Source organism: Belonocnema kinseyi, chromosome 1 (assembly GCF_010883055.1).
Source record: "Belonocnema kinseyi isolate 2016_QV_RU_SX_M_011 chromosome 1, B_treatae_v1, whole genome shotgun sequence".
In the NCBI taxonomy this organism is placed as follows: domain Eukaryota; kingdom Metazoa; phylum Arthropoda; class Insecta; order Hymenoptera; family Cynipidae; genus Belonocnema; species Belonocnema kinseyi.
The window spans coordinates 86,338,349-86,343,292 of NC_046657.1; the positions used below are offsets into that span (position 1 = coordinate 86,338,349).

The 4,944-nt window shown below is 34.3% G+C and overlaps 1 pseudogene; it reads right to left on the reverse strand.

The window, feature by feature from the left end:
• Positions 1-403: 403 nt before the first annotated feature.
• LOC117178579 lies at positions 404-4,533 on the reverse strand (annotated as a pseudogene).
• Positions 4,534-4,944: the final 411 nt, after the last annotated feature.

Consider the following 4,944-nt stretch of genomic DNA (forward strand, 5'->3'; position numbering starts at 1 on the left):
CTTTACTCTGTAACCAACGAAATAAAGGCACGTGATATCTCGTTAGAGATATCACATATTTTTAAAAACTCATTTGAGCCTTTTTCAATATAACAAAATTATGAACATAATTTATTTGTAATTAAAAAATAGGTTTAAATATTTTTTTACTATTTATATAGATAAATCATAAAGTAGAGTAGGTAACTAAGTAATTCGACTGGGAAATTTTTTAAAAATAATATATTATAAAATCTGTATAAAATTACGTGAATGAAGAACACACGTTATTGTGTTTGAAGTTGTCAATCATCTACATAGAGGAATGTGTGAAGTAGTAGTTAGAAATAAGAAAATATACAGTACAAATCCTACGTAGAAAATTTAAAAATGAATAAAGTACAGATAATGCGTACAGAATTACTTATCTTGTTTCTACTTGCCAGTCTTTAAGAGACATAGAATTTAGAAACAACAATTGTTGCAGATGTTCGGGAGAAAGTCGGCTCCTGTAGTTTGATAAAATAATATTAGCCTTTGAGAATAATCTCTCAGAAGACACTGACGTTGCAACAATGACCAAGTATTTTTTGGCAATAATGCTGAGAGTCGGGTAAACTGATTCGACACTTAACCAATAATTGATTGGGTTTTCCCTGCGATCCAACATTGGTTGATCCAAATAGCCATCGTCTTCGTTTGGTGTTTCCAAGTCAGTTTCAGAAACTTCGGAATTGGATGCATTCGTCTGATCTAATTCTTGCACCCATGTAGGCGATCAACTAAAGCAATTGCAGTTTGCGTTTTTAGAGTTTCTCTGAGTTTCTGATTTTTGCTTTTCAAACAGTTGATGATTGGAATGACTTTGCTAGCCGTGACAAATCGTTCCCCACAAAGTTCAGTTGTCACTTTTTGAAGTGACTGCAGTACTGTCATAATTTCATTGGCTAATTGCAACTCGGATGCCGTTAACATTTTAGGTGAATCCGGCATGCTCAATAAAACCGATCCAACTTCAGTGGCGAGTCTTATAAATCTACGCAACATCTCAAAGATTGAATTCCATCGTGTTTCAACACTTTGGATTAACTTAGATCGGTAAGCTTTCGTAACGCATCAGCAGCAGTGTTTGACTGTTTAAAAAATTTGACTATTCTTTTAATTTTCAAGCATAGCGATGTGGCATCTGCGAAATTTAATGTGTCCTCGGCGACTAAATTTATCGAATGTGCAAAACAAGCAATATGTCTTGATGAACCAAAGGTATCTCTAACTGCTTTTTTTATGTTTGATGCATTATCAGTCACTACAACGACTGTTTTCTCGTCAGCGATGTGCCAGTCCTCTAAAATTGTCCTCATCCATCCACCTATGACTTCCGAGGTGTGTCGCTCCGTCATTTCCGTGACGCCAATCGTGGTGGATTGCAAATCTCCTTCAAATTCGTAATGAATTGTCATACCTAAGTAGCTGACAGTGTTGTGCACATCGGTCCACAAATCCGCCGTCACAGAAAAATATTCAACTTTCTCTAATTTTCGTTTTTCACATGCTGATAAGTATTCATATTTCTCCTCTATTTGTCTCGTAATCGACTTTCTTCCAGGTACAGTATATAGTGGAACAGTAGTTTTCATCAGATTCCTAAATCCTTCATTGTCGACCGTCTGGAAAGGCAAATTGTCTTTGACAATGAAGAACATAATGGCATTAGTGATTTCCCCAGCTTTTTTTCCTCCATCTATAGAGATAAATATTGTAAATTTCAGTTCACAGGTCCAATAAAGTTTGAGGGGGAAGGACCAACAATGGTTTTTTTGGTCTCAGAATCAGAAAACAATTTTTTTTTCGAACCAGAATCTCAAAAACACGCATGTTTACCGTTCAAATTGATTTTTCGAGTATACAAAAATGAAAAACCTTTCAAAGTTTTCATTTTTTATCGTATCGAAGAATTAATTTATTCAAATGTTTTATGCGTAATAAATTTTTGCCGGATTAAGGGAAAACTAATTCGAACTTTTTGAATTTCTAGTTAAAAAAAACATATTTCTGCTTCTAGGGCTAAAGAAGCCTTTATTGATCTTTCTCCTTTTGGTAGTTTCTTAGTATCCTAAAAGCCATATCCTCAAAATTCAAGTTCTGTATATTAATTGAAACATGTCTAATTAAATAATTAATTTTTGGAATCTTAAATTTGGCTTCCGATGTAGAGGCTTCATTTGAAATCTCTGAAATATAAGCTTAAAAAAGTTGTTACCTGTAAAAGACTTTATGTTTTCAAAACTGTTGTCAATCGTTGGCTGAAGTACAGATTGTCTTCCAGTAAAATGAAATCTGCCTTGCAAGTCTGTCAAACTAGGTGCTGGTGATGGTGAGGCAGAAATAGATTCAGATAGGTCCATGGACATAGTTGAGGTACTCGGTGACAGCATTGAGGACTAATTTTGAAAATAAACAAAAGTGAACAAATTATGCATCAAAATAACTAAGCGATACATGTTGTTGTAGTAAGATATTGAATTACCGAATTCTTTGGTTGTTTAGGGTTAGAAGCCTGCCCATTGATGGTCTTACTTGTACCCAAAAACACTTTCACTTCATCATTTGATGCGTGATTTCGTGACAGATGATTTCTGAGATTAGTCGTACCACCACCTTTTCCGCCGGACTTCACTCCTCTATTACAAATTTTGCATTTCGCATGTCCACCATCAGGTGATTTTATAAAAAATTTCCAAACCGGAGATATATTTACTTTAGGCACTGCAAAAAATATTGTCTTTACATTTCGGTAAAAGAAATAAAAGCAATGAAAAAATTTATTTTGCATCTCAAAAATATAATGCGAATCAAGGTGTATTATGGGCACAAAAAAAGATAGGTTTCAGGAAAAAATATCTAATAATAACTATTAAGAATTGCAATATTATTGAAGGTGTCGATTGAGGAAGAAAATATTATTTTTGATGGCCTTTTTTTAATAAAATTGTTTCAAGCATCATTTCTTGAGAATTTCGGTCATGAAGGCTTTTTTTAATGGATAATGTGTACTTTCGGAAAATCTGTTTTATAAAAAAGGATGTTGTCTTATACAAACAATAACGTCATTAATAATATTGCAGTTCTTGAGAGTATGGATCAATATCATAATAAAATATATGGTTTCTAATAACTATTTTTTCGATTTAAATAGGTTAAGTGAGGTTACGTCCGACACCATGAAAAACTGTAAAGTGTATTACCACACGCACAAACAAATATACTAACTTTTTGTACTTTTTTATGAATAATACCAATTCCAAGTCAGCCACCAGTAATATTCAAATCATATCTTGAAAGACGCAGGTCATAAGGAGATAGTATGAAAATTCTGTGAGGAAAAGGGAAGACATTCAATATTCAATGCATTTGCATGATATACAATTATAACAAAACCGTGACATGTTAAAGTATCGTAGAGCGGATGAAAAACATATACGTGCAATGAATGTTAAAATTTAGTACGTACCAATTTATTGATCCAATATCAATTAAAATTTTTAGTCAATACAAGAGTGCACGTTTCGGCAAAGTATTATTATTGCATATTGCATGCCACTGCACTGCTCTCAGGTTGTGCCACCAGCAAACAAAGAGGAGCTGTTTCATTGGTCTTTCTGTTAGTGACCAATTAGTCCGCTAGCAGAAAGGCCAATCAAAAGGCTTCATCGCGTTTTCGTCTGCAACTGTTATTTAAGTAACTGAATCTGTGTCTGAGATGTGAATCATCCTTTATAGTCTGGACTGTGTAAATCGTAAACTAGATATAGTTTGTTTTGATGTTACAATTTGAAAAAATGTGATGGGTGAAAACAAAGAGATGATTGAACTTCAAAAGGTAAAAGAATCGGTGTGTCGATTCATAGGGTAAAGAATCGATTCACCAAAAAATCGAATAGAAAAGAATCGATTCAAAAATTGATTTTTTGGTCCGAAAAAATCGATTTTTTCAAGAATCGAACCAGAATCGAACACCCCTACTTCCAACTTGCTATGAGATTCTATCATCAGAGAATAAAATTCTACTCCAATTTTCTTGCTAGAATTGGCTCACTTGATTGGACTTTTAAAGTTCACCGTGATCTTACGATGGGCCTTAAAAGACAAAACAAGTTAAAAATTTCTCGCTTGAAGCAACATTTCATAACCGCTTTTAAGCCGGATTACGCGACCAGATCCCGGCTGGTATTGAAGCCGGGACCCGGCTAATTCATCGTGACGTTTTTAGCCGGATCCCGACCGGATTCCCCGACCAGCGCCTGGCTTAAAGCGGGGCTATGCGGCTGGGACCCGGCCGGATCCCTGATTAGATTCTTACACGGGTTGCATAAAATTAAAATTTGTATGAGCAAAAAGAACATTTTTAAACGTCAAAATATAAATTTTCAAAACAAATAATTATATTTATTTTTTTATTTCTCATTTCAAATATTCAGATAACATCAGAGAATTCTTATCTGCAAAGAACTTGCCTTGAGTAAGAAGTTTCAGTTGAATTTGATTGAGGCTCATCGTACACCTTATCGCAGAATTGGTTTAAATCGTTAAAAGTCATTTTTTTGAAGCTGAATATTTTAAATCTGGAATTTCATCAGCCTAGATAAAAGAAACAGGAAACATCCTTTTTGTTTCAATATAATGGGTTACATCAAAGTCTAATCTGTAGAGAAAGTAGGTCTTAACAAATTTCCCATTTTAACCGAGAATTAAACCTAAGTAATAAATTTATTTCCATACGCCACATGTATGGGAAGCAGTCCTCTGTCAAATTAGCTGAAACTTTGAAAAAATGAAGTTCTCATCACCCTGAACAAAATTCTCCTTGAGCAAAAAAAACCGTATGAGTAGTTTCGGAGTTATGGGACCCACAAGTCCCAGATTGTCAATGATTTTTCGTGCGTGGGTAGATGAAGCTGGAAGTAA